This window comes from Acinonyx jubatus, chromosome X (genome assembly GCF_027475565.1).
Source record: "Acinonyx jubatus isolate Ajub_Pintada_27869175 chromosome X, VMU_Ajub_asm_v1.0, whole genome shotgun sequence".
NCBI lineage: Eukaryota > Metazoa > Chordata > Mammalia > Carnivora > Felidae > Acinonyx > Acinonyx jubatus.
The window spans coordinates 78,230,584-78,242,227 of record NC_069389.1 but is presented as its reverse complement, the minus strand read 5'-3'; the positions used below and the strand labels follow the sequence as shown (position 1 = coordinate 78,242,227).

At 40.5% G+C, this 11,644-nt stretch overlaps 1 protein-coding gene across 7 annotated transcripts in view; it reads left to right on the top strand.

Annotated features, from left to right (window-relative positions):
- The first annotated feature begins 24 nt into the window (after window positions 1-24).
- SYTL4 (synaptotagmin like 4) overlaps window positions 25-11,644 on the top strand; it is a 204,545-nt gene continuing 192,925 nt past the window's right edge. For 2 of the 7 annotated variants that reach the window (XM_053201447.1, XM_053201446.1), the window contains exons 1-3: window positions 25-472; window positions 2,783-2,970; window positions 3,061-3,121. The gene's annotated coding sequence lies outside the window, so the exon portion shown is untranslated. Of the gene's footprint in view, window positions 922-2,782; window positions 2,971-3,060; window positions 3,168-11,644 lie in introns of all 7 variants that reach the window. The other 5 variants (XM_053201445.1, XM_053201444.1, XM_053201450.1 and 2 more) reach the window with 3 other exon arrangements.

The following is an 11,644-nucleotide window of genomic DNA, read 5'->3' as shown; positions in this document are numbered from 1 at the left end:
TGGCCTGGGCGTACGCATGGCCCCTCCCCTGGCGTCATTCCGTCAGCGGCAGCGATCAGTCCACGAAAGCATTAACCACTCCGGGCTGGGCTGCTTCCTGAGGATAACTCCGTTCCGACCTACGTTTGTGCCGGCCCAGACTAACTTGAAGGAAGGCTTTTAGTTTGTAGAAATCTTTATTATTCATTTATTCTTACACCGACACGAGGAATCATCGATCACAATAAAGATGGCGACAGCCGCTTTACCATGGTAACAGGGCAGTCATTTGCTAACAACCTTGGCACTTTCACTTTAGTTCTGCCTTGTTAGGGAAAGGAAGTGCTTGGTTCCACTCCAGCAGCGTGCCTGTTATTTTGTAAATTTAGCTGGAGTGTTTGGTGGAATATGAGGAGAGTCGCGGCAGGCTAGGGAATGAGAGAATAAGGAGCGCTCAACTTCAAGGCGGCAACATAGCTGAGGAGATGGACAGGTAAAGGGAGAACAGATTCCTGTCTGCTCTTGTGTAGTCCCCGGACACCCTGTGCTTGGTGGTGGTGAGGCAGCGAGGTGGCCGAGGGCTTGGACAAGTGGGGTATAAGAAAAGATCGTTGACTGTTGGTACTCAACAAGCGGCTAAAGCATGATTTGAACTCGGGTCGCTTTGGCTCAGAGACTGAATGCTTAACTGCTGTAGCTATTTCCTCCCATTATAACTGAGGGAATATGAATGGCTCCAAATTTATTACCATTTTTGGAAAGGAACTTCGAGCATTTGACCTGGTGTTGGTGGGCCAATGACTCACAACAATGAACCACCCAAGAATATGTTGAGGCACCTGTAGCCAGGGGCTTGTTGTGCTGTCATCAATCATTTGTGGAGAAGGGATTGTTGGTTCTTTCACTTCATCAACCAGTCCTACTCAACTGGTTATAAAAGAGGTGTGTGCAAGGGATGTTTCATAAGCTTTTGCTTTTGTATATTTGGGTTCTATTTATAGGCTGTGTGCTGGTGTCCCCTGCCTCACTGTTGTCCCTTTGAGTCTTTTTCCATCACTGCAACACTCCCAAAGCGACATACATCTTTAGCCAATAGGTTATAGCAAAATGAAGACAGAAGGGTAAAGTGTCTGATGCTGTCATAGCTGTTATGACTGAACCTGAGTTAACACAAAAATATAGGTGCAGTATGAAGAGGTAGGGGGGAAAACTAGGAAAGATGCATTTGTACACAAATGGGACTCTATATAGAGTAAGTATTATTTATGGGCTTTGCGCACAAGAGAAAGGGTTAATGGTGGAGAATCAAAGAATTTGGGAAACCACAGCCAAGATTTGTGGGCATTGGCAGAAAGTTTTGTCAAAAAATCTTGAGTTCTTATTTAGTCTTGTGGATGATACTAAGAATCTTGGATAAGTATAAGTGAAGCAAGCAATGACATTCAAGACTGTGAGGGCACACAATAGACACATGAAAAGATGCTCGACGTCACTCCTCATCAGGGAAATACAAATCAAAACCACACTCAGATATCACCTCACGCCAGTCAGAGTGGCTAAAATGAAAAAATCAGGAGACTATAGATGCTGGAGAGGATGTGGAGAAACGGGAACCCTCTTGCACTGTTGGTGGGAATGCAAATTGGTGCAGCCACTCTGGAAAACAGTGTGGAGGTTCTTCAAAAAATTAAAAATAGACCTACCCTATGACCCAGGAATAGCACTGCTAGGAATTTACCCAAGGGATACAGGAGTGCTGATGCATAGGGCACTTGTACCCCAATGTTTATAGCAGCACTCTCAACAATAGCCAAATTATGGAAAGAGCCTAAATGTCCATCAACTGATGAATGGATAAAGAAACTGTAGTTTATATACACAATGGAATACTACGTGGCAATGAGAAAGAATGAAATATGGTCTTTTGTAGCAACGTAGATGGAACTGGAGAGTGTTATGCTAAGTGAAATAAGCCATACAGAGAAAGACAGATACCATATGTTTTCACTCTTCTGTGGATCCTGAGAAACTTAAGACCATGGGGGAGGAGAAGGAGAAAAAAAAAGAGAGGGAAGGAGGCAAACCATAAGAAACTCTTAAAAACTGAGGGTTGATGGGGGGTGGGAGGGAGGGGAAAGTGGGTGATGGGCATTGAGGAGGGCACCTGTTGGGAGGAGCACTGGGTGTTGTATGGAAACCAATTTGATAATAAATTTCATATTAAAAAAAGAGAATGTGAGGGTACAGAGACTTGGCCGTAGAAAGTCAAATTTCCAAGGCTGGGCTAAGTACTACTTCATGTCTGATGTGCATTTAAAGCTCCTCAAAGAGCCATGGAATAAAATCCCTCATTGGTCCTCCAGGGACTATCTGCAAAGGCAGGAACTCCTGAGTATACATCATTGCATGAAAAAGATTTCAGATAGCACTGTAGCATTACCTATGTTAGGAGAAATTCTCAGTAAGCAGCACATGTAATAGTTAAGGAAACTTGGGGCTCTCAGAGAGCACCTAAATGCTGACACAGATCTTGCTCAGTATTTGTTTGTAGGTTCCATTTGGCTTGCTTTCCAGAAACATCATTCTAAGTTTTGCACTACTGCATTATCACACTGGTTCTGCAGCAATATTTTTACTTTCTATGAGTATTTGAGGGTTCATCTCTGAAGCTACAATGTAGAGAATTGTGCAGTCCATCAAAGCTGATCATGTGGTCTTTAGATTTTAGCATTTTCATTTTTATTATCTAATTACTTTTCTCAGTTGATGCTTAATGACTACATTTCCTCTATTTGTTTCCTAGAATCCAGAAGATTCAAGATTGTTCACCTGCTTAAGGGCTGCCTTCTGAGGTACATTGCTTGGTAGCAGGCCAGGGAGTTAGGTGGTCAACTGAATTGGAGTAAGATTTTCCTTGTTGTTGACAATGGCATGGTGACCTCTTGCTGCTGAATGAGAACTGCTTCCAAACCAAGCATTGGGGAAAGCTGGGTAAGAGGAGGAAGTCTCTTGAATTTTTTCTCTAGAATCCAATCAGGCTTGTCTAAAACTTATGTCTTTGATGGGCTTGTTCTGTTTCAGAACCAGAATTCTGGGAGACTGTTGCATTGAAACATGGAACCCAGGGTTTAGCAAAACAAAGGTGGATATCACTGTACCACACTTAAACTCCAACAGTGTGCTTCTGGGTGAGCATGGCTAGATAGAACATGTAGATAATGCTATCAGGTTGGGGGAAACAGGGTGATAGTGATTAGAAAGAGCTAATATTTGTGAAGGGCTGTATAGGTTACAGAGCTTTTCTACATAGATCGTACTTGAGTCTCACAAAACCGGGGAGATTGTTTAAAAGTGTGCTCTATATATTTGTTGTTGTGGCAAAGTATATGTAACAAAATTTACCATTTTAACCATTTTTAAGTGTACAATTCAGTGGCATTAAGTATATTCACATTGTCCAACCATCATCATTATTCATCTCTAGAACCTCTTTATTTTCCCAAATAGAAACTCCATACCATTAAACATTAATCCCCCATTCTTGCCTCCCATCAGCCCCTGGCAGCCATCATGCTACTCTCTGTGTCTATAAATTTGACTACTTTAGGTACCTCATGTAAGTGGAATCTTAACACTATTTTTCCTTTTGTGACGGGCTTATTTCACTTAGCGTAGTGTCTTCAAGGTTCATCCGTGTTGTAGCATGTGCCAGAATTTCCTTCCCTTTTAAGACTGAGTAATATTCTGTTGTCTGTACATAACAAAATTTGTTTATCCATTCATCCTTTTATGGACACTTGGGTTGCTTCCATCTTTTGGCTATTGTGGATAATGTTGCTATGAACATGGGAGTACAAATACGTATTGTGTTTGAGTTCCTGCTTTAAATTCTTTTGGGTATATATCCAGAGGTGTAATTGCTAGATCGTGTGGTAATTCTATGTTTAATTTTTTGAGGAACTACCATACCATTTGCCACAGAGGCTTCACCATTTCACATTCCCATCAGCAATATGTAGGGGTTCCTATTTCATCCTCACCAATATTTTTTATTTACTTATTTCTTTTTTGAGTAAAAGCCACCCTAATAGTTGTGAAGTGTATTCCATTGTGGTTTTGATTTGCATTTCACTACTATATTGGAAAACCTACTGTTCTCCTCTACTGTCTCCTTTATTTTCACTCAGAATAATTTACTTTTCACATTTCTGGTTGCCAAATGTGTGGGAATTTTTCCCCACAGCAAGCAATTCTCTGTAACACTAGCTGGGTGTCCCATAGTTTAACTCAATTCTGACACCTGGAGATAGTGTCAGATTCCCACAGGTTAAGGGCTAATCCCACAAGACTGCCCTTACGCCATTTCAGATGGCAGTTGCAAGTTTAAGTTGTCACCTGTGCTTCTGACTGACTGGCTATAAACTTGGGTTCAGTTACTTTGCTAGAGCAGCTCACAGACCTCAGGAAAATAGTTGCTAATATTTACTAGTTTATTAAAGGATATGATAGGGGCACCTGGGTGGTTCAGTCAGTTAAGCGTCTGACTTCGGCTCAGGCCATGATCTCACAGCCTGTGGGTTTGAGCCTCGTGTCGGGCTTCTGTGCTGACAGCTCAGAGCCTGGAGCCTGCTTTGGATTCTGTGTCTCCCTCTCTCTCTGCCTTTCCCCTGCTCACACTCTTTCTCTCCTTCGAAAATAAATAAACATTAAAAAATAAAAAAAAAATAAAGGATATGATAAAGGATACAGATGAACAGCCAGGTGAAGAGATTCATAGGGTGAAGTCTGGGAAGGTCCTGAGTGCAGGAGCTTCTGTCCTTGTGGAGTTGGAATGTGTGACCCTATTGGTATATGGATGTGTTCACCTACCTGGAAGCTCTATGAACTCCCTACCTACTTCACCACTTAGGCAAGATCAATCACTAACTCCATTTCCAGCCTCACTTCCCTCTCTGGGGGATAGGGGTGGAAGGGCTGACAATTCCAACATCTAATTATGGCTTGGTTATTTGGTGACCAGCCCCCATCCAGGAGCCCACCCAGAGTTGCTTCATTATGGCAAAAGATGCCCCTAATACAGTTATCACTTAGGAATTTACAAGGGACGTAGGAGCCCTGTATCAGGGATGGCATCAAAGACCAAATATTAGAATAAGAGACACTCCTTGTGCTTTTATCACTTTGAAATTATAAGGGTTTTAGGAATTCTAAATGGAGAATCAGGTGCAGAGACCTGTATGTGTATTTTCTATTATCTCATACCTAGTGATGAGTAAGGTTGAATATCTTTTCATATGCTATTGGCCACTTATATATCTTTTCTGGAAAAATGTATATTTGGGTCCTTTTCTTATTTTTTTAATTTAAAGTTTAGAATATAGTGCAATATTGGTTTCAGGAGGAGACTTAAGTGATTAGTCACATACAACACCCAGTGCTCATCATAAAAAGTGCCCTTTTTAATACCCATCACCCATCTAGCCCATTCCTCACCCACCTCCTTCCATCAACCCTCAGTTTGTTCTCTATCATTAAGAGTCTTTTGTGGTTTGTTTCCCTCTCTCATCTTTCCCTCTCCCTTCCCATATGTTCATCTGTTTTGTTTCTTAAATTCCACATGAGTGAAATCATATGATCTGTTTTGTTTCTTAAATTCCACATATGAGTGAAATCACACAGTATTTGTCTTTCTTTGACTTACTTAGCTTAGCATAGTACATTCTAGCTCCATTCACATCATTGCAAATTGCAAGGTTTATTCTATTTTGATGGCTGAGTAATATTCCATTGTATATATATATATATACCACATCTTCTTTATCCATTTATCAGTCAGTGGACATTTGGGCTCTCTTCATATTTTGGCTATTGTTGATAATGCTGCTATAAACCTTGGGGTGCATGTACACCCTCAAATTAGTATTTTTGTATCCTTTGGGTAAATACCTAATAGTGCAATTGCTGGATTGTAGGGTAATTCTATTTTTAGGTTTTTGAGGAACCTCCATATGTTCTCCAGAGTGGCTGTACTAGTTTGCATTCCTACCAACAGTGCAAGACAGTTCCCCTTTCCCCGCATCCTTGCCAACACCTGTTGTTTACTGTGTTGTTAATTTTAGCTATTCTGACAGGTGTGAGGTAGTAGCTCATTGTGGTTTTGATTTGTATTTCCCTGATGATGAGTGATATTGAGCATATTTCATGTGTTGGTTAGCCATCTGGATGTCTTCTTTGGAAAATGTCTATTCATGTCTTCTGCCCATTTCTCTTTTCTTTTTATTTATTTTGAGAGAGATGGAGAGAGAGACTGCGGGTTGGGGGGGACAAAGAGAGGAAGAGAGAGAATCCCAAGCACAGTCCATGTGGTCAGCATGGAGCCTGATATGGGGCTTGTTCTCATGACTATGAGATCATAACCTGAGTGGAAATCAAGAGTCAGACACATAACCGACTGAGCCACCCTGGAGCCCCTGCCTATTTCTGAACTGAATTATTTGCTTTTTGGGTGTTTTGATAAGTTTTTTATAGATTTTGGATGCTAACCATTTTTTACGTATGTCGTTTGCAAATATCTTCTCTCATTCTGTAGGTTGCCTTTTAGTTTCATTGATTGTTTTCTTAGCTGTGCAGAAGCTATTTATCTTGATGAAGTCCTAATAGTGCATATTTGCTTTTGTTTACCTTGTTGCTGGTGATGTGTCTAGTAGGAAGTTGCTGTAGCCAAGGTCAAACAGGTTGCTGCCTTTGTTCTCCTCTGGGATTTTGATGGTATTCTATCTCACATTTAGGTCTTTTCATCCATTTTGAATTAATTTTTGCATATGGTATAAGAAAATGGTCCAGTTTCAGTCTTCTGCATGTTGCTGTCCAGTTTTCCCAAAACCATTTGTTGAAGAGAGTGTCTTTTTTCCTTTGGATAGTCTTTCCTCTTGTTGAAGGTGAATTGACCATATAGTTGTAGGTCCATTTCTGGATTTTCTGTTCTGTTCCATTGACCTATGTCTCTGTTTTTGTGCCAGTACTATATTGTCTTCATGACTAAAGCTTTGTACTAGAGCTTAAAATCTGGAATCATGATGCCTCCAGTTTAGTTTTTCTTTTTCAGAATTGCTTTGGCTATTTGGGGTAATTTATGGTTCTATACAAATTTTAGGATTGTTCTAGCTCTGTGAGTAATTCTGATGGTGTTTTGATAGGGATTGCATTAAATGTATAGATTGCTTTGGGTAGTATTGACATTTTAACAATTTGTTTTTCTAATCCATGAGCATGGAATACTTTTCCATTTCTTTGTGTCCTCTTCAATTTCTTGCATAAGTCTTCTATAGTTTAGATAGTTCAGATCTTTTACCTCTTGGTTAGGTTTATTCCTAGATATCTAATTGTTTTTGGTGCAATTGCGAATGGGGTTGATTCCTTGATTTCATTTTCTGCTGCTTCATTATTGGTGTATAGAAATTCAACAGATTTCTGCATGTTGATTTTATATCCTGTGACTGCTGAATTCATGTATTACTTCTAGCAGTGTTTTGGTGGAGTCTTTTGAATTTTCTGCATAGAGGATTATATCATCTGAAAATAGTGAAAGTTTGAATTCTTCAATTTGGATGCCTTTTATTTCTTTTTGTTGTCTGATTGCTGAGGTTAAAACTTTCAATACTGTGTTAAATAGTAATGGTGAGAATGGACATTCTTGTCTTGTTCCTAACCATAGGGAAAAGGTACTCGGTTTTCCCCATTGAGGACAATGTGAGCTGTGTGTCTTTTGTATATGGCCTTTATGATGTTGAGGTATATTCCATCTATCCCTACTTTGTTGAAGGTTTTAATCAAGAATGGATGCTGTATTTTGTCAAATGCTTTTTCTGCATATATTGACAGGATCGTATGCTTCTTATCCTTTCTTTTATTAATGTGGTATATCACATTGATTGATTTGCAGATATTGAACCAACCCTGTATACAGCCCAAGAATACACCCCATTTGATCATGGTAAATTCTTTTAATGTTCTGTTGAATTTGATTTGCTAATATTTTATTGAAAATTTTTACATCTGTGTTCATCAGGGATATTGGCCTGTAACTTACCTTTTTAGTGGGGTCTCTGGTTTTGGAGTCAAGGTAATGCTGGCTTTGTAGAATGAGTTTGGAAGTTTTCCTTTCATTTCTATCTTTTGAAACAGTTTGAGAAAAATAGGTATTAACTCTTCATTTAAGTGTCTGGTAGAATTCCCCAGGGAAACCATCAGGCCTAGGACTTTTGTTTGTTGGGAGGTTTTTGATTACTGTTTCAATTTCTTTGCTGGTTATGGGTCTGTTCAGATTTTCTATTTCTTCCTGTTTCAGTTTTGGTAGTTTGTAAGTTTCTAGGAATATTTCCATTTCTTCTTGATTACCCAGTTTGTTGGCATATAATTTTTCATAGTTTTCTCTAGTAATTGTTTCTATTTCTGTGGTGTTGGTTATCATCTCTCCTCTTTCATTCGTGATTTTATCTCTTTAGGTCCTTTTTTCTTTTTGAGAAGTCTGACTAGGGGTTTATTAATTTTGTTCTTTAAAAAAACTGGCTCATAGTATCATTGATAGGTTCTACTGTTGTTTTTGATTCTGTGTCATTTATGTCTGCTCTGTTCTTTAGTATTTCTCTTCTGCTGGCTTTAGGCTTTATTTGTTACTTGTATAGCCCCTTTAGGTGTAAGGCTAGCTAGGTTGTATATTTGAGACCTGTCTTGCTTCCTGAGATGGGCCTGTATTGTAATATAATTCCCTCTTAGGACTGCCTTGGCTGCATCCCAAAGGTTTAGGACTATGGTGTTTTCATTTGCTTCCATGTATTTAATTTCTTCTTTAATTTCATGGTTAACAAGTTCATTCTTCTTTTAATGTTTATTTTTGAGAGAGAGAGTGCAAGCGAGCACAGGCGGGAGAGGGGCTAAGAGGGAGGGAGACAGAGGATCTGAAGCAGGCTCTGTGCTGACAGCAGGGAGCCTGATGCAGGGCTTAAACTCAGGAACCATGAGATCATGACCTGAGCCGAAGTCAGACGCTTAACCCACTGAGCCACCCAGGCACCTCAACCTACTTATTCTTTAGTATGATGTCCTTTAACCTCCATGTATTTGAGGGCTTTCCAAATTTTTTCTTGTGGTTGACTTCAAGTTTCATAGCATTGTAGTCTGAAAATATGCATGATATGATCTCAGTCCTTTTGTGTTTGTTGAGGGCTGATTTGTAACCCAGTATGTGATTTATTTTGGATAATGTTCCATGTGCACTTGAGAAGAATGTATATTCTACTTTAGGATGAAATGTTCCGAATATATCTGTTAAGTCCATCCGGTCCAGTGTGTCATACAAAGCCATTGTTTCCTTGTTGGTTTTCTGCTTAGCTGAGCTGTCCATTGCTATAAGTAGGGTGCTGAAGTCCCTTACAATTATTGTATTATTATCAAAGAGTTTGTTTGTATCTGTTATTAATTGATTTATATATTTTGGGTGCCAACTTGGGGGCATTAATATTTACAATTGTTAGATCTTCTTGATGGATAGACCCCTTAATTATGATATCATGCCCTTCTTCATCTCTTGTTACAGTCTTTGTTTTAAAATCTAGTTTGTCGGGGACACCTGGTTGGCTCCATCGGTTAAGTGTCCAACTTCAGCTCAGGTCATGATCTTCTGGTTCGTGGGTTGGAGCCCTGTGTATGGCTTTATGCTGACAGCCCAGAGCCTGCAGCCTGCTTCAGATTCTTTGTCTCCTTCTCTCTCTTCACCTCCCCCGCTCATGCTCTGTCTGTGTCTCTCTCAAAAATAAATAAACATTAAGAATTTTTCTTTAAATCTAGTTTGTCTGATATAAGTATAGGTACTCCAGCTTTCTTTCAATGTCCATTAGCATGATAGATGGTTCTCCATCCCCTCACTTTCAATCTGCAGGTGTCTTTAGGTCTAAAATGAATGTCTTGTAGGCAGTATATAGATGGGTCTTGTTTTCTTATCCATTCTGATACCCTATGTCTTTTGTTGGAACATTTAGTCCATTTACATTCAGAGTGATTATTGAAAGATGTGAATTTAGTGCCATTGTTTTGCCTGTAGAGTTGGTGTTTCTGGTGATGTTCTCTGGTACTTTCTAGTCATTGTTGCTTTTGGTCTTTTTTTTTTTTCTACTCAAAGAGTCCTCAAAATTTCTTACATGGCTGGTTTAGTGGTCACAAACTTAGTTTTTGTTTGTTTGGGAAACTCATTATTTCTCTTTCTATTCTGAATGATGGCCATTCTGGACAAAGACTTCTTGGCTGCATATTTTCCCCATTCAGCATATTGAATATATCCTGCCATTCCTTTCTGGCCTGCTAGGTTTCTGTTGACAGATCTGCTGTGAACCTGATCTCTCTACCCTTGTAGGTTAAAGACTGTCTTTCCCTCACTGCTTTCAGGATTCTTTCCTTGTCTGTAGTTTGTGAATTTGACTATCATATGCCTTGGCAATGGTCAGCTTTTGTTGAAGTTAGTGGGAATTTTCTGTGCTTCTTGGATTTTGATATCTGTGTTCTTCACCAGATTAGGCTTTGCAGCACTCTATGATCAGTAGACTTGGCACAAGTGAGTTGTTTGTGCTGGTCTTCTAGGGGAGAGGCCTGTTAACACTGATTCTTAGGTGGACCTGCCCTAGTGGAGATGCACCTGCAGGACTTAGGGGGGTGGGGCTTAGTGTAAGCAGTGCTTCCTAATCTGGTACTTCCCTAATCTGGGTGCTTCCTGGCCAGCTCACTGGCGCTGTTTTGCTCCCTGAAGACTTTTAGTGCTGATGGTTGGGATGAATGTGGTGGCACCCCTCTCTCTAGCCCTGGAGCTGGAAGTTCGCATCCCTCACTCTTCACAGAAGAGCAATCAGTCACCCGTCTTGTCTTCCTGGTTTCCGTCAGAACCCTGTGTTCACCCTGCCTGTGTCCAAGTTTTTTGTCTCAGGCGTATGACTGAGTTTCAAATCACCAAATTTTAGGGACTTCTGTGGCATGGACCTGTGTTGTTCTTCTGGGGGAGGGTCTCGGGGCACTTTTGCTGTTTGCTTGCCATGTAAGGAGTATGGTTGCACAACTGTGTAGCAATTTTGAACCGTGCAGCCATTCAGAGTTCATGGTAAAATGGAGCAGAAAGCTGGCACCCTGGCTCGTTGCCCTCAACCAGAGTCCTGACTCCTATGCCTGAAAACAGTGAAGCACGTTGGTGCCAGCCGTCCTTCTTGTGACCCAAGGGATCCTCAGATCACCTTGTCAGTCCTGGGATTTTGCCCCACGTCACCACCTGAGCATGTTTAAGTCAGGCGCATCTGCCACAGTAGTGGACTTCTAAAAGTTCATATTTTGCGCTCTGCTGCTTATGATAGTTTGTAGTAGCTTCCATAGGCATGCTCCCTCCCCGCCACTGTACCCACAGTTATATCTCCCCCAAGTGAGCTCTCACATCTCCTACCTTCTAAAACGTGGTTGCTTTTATACTTGTAGACTTGCAGTTTTTGTTCTCTCAGACCTCTGGTTGATGTTTTGGGTGTTTAGAATGATTTGATATCTAGCTGTGTTCTAGGGACAAGACCAGCTTAGGGTCCCCATACACCTCCACCATCTTAACTCCTCCCCCTTTTCTATTTTTTAATTGGGTTGT